The sequence below is a fragment of the Penaeus monodon genome, chromosome 15 (assembly GCF_015228065.2).
Source record: "Penaeus monodon isolate SGIC_2016 chromosome 15, NSTDA_Pmon_1, whole genome shotgun sequence".
In the NCBI taxonomy this organism is placed as follows: domain Eukaryota; kingdom Metazoa; phylum Arthropoda; class Malacostraca; order Decapoda; family Penaeidae; genus Penaeus; species Penaeus monodon.
The window spans coordinates 35,440,707-35,440,970 of record NC_051400.1 but is presented as its reverse complement, the minus strand read 5'-3'; positions in this window follow the sequence as shown (position 1 = coordinate 35,440,970).

Below are 264 nucleotides of genomic sequence, written 5' to 3'. Positions count from 1 at the left end.
TATAGTTCAGCCTCTTCGTGTCCTTGAATTAAATGAAAAGCGACACAAACAAACACTGATTGGGCAAAAACGGCCGGTGACGATACGGCCCACCTCTCATCCGGCTGCGATTCGTAAACAAGTGGAGAAAAATGACATGCGAAGTCACGTGCGTGCGATTTGGACTCCTTGTTCATACTGTTCTCTGGGTAATCGTTCCCTTGGCATCAGGTGTGGAAGATGGGATTCGTGGGTGCTGGTGTAGTGGCGTTTTCATATCGTGGA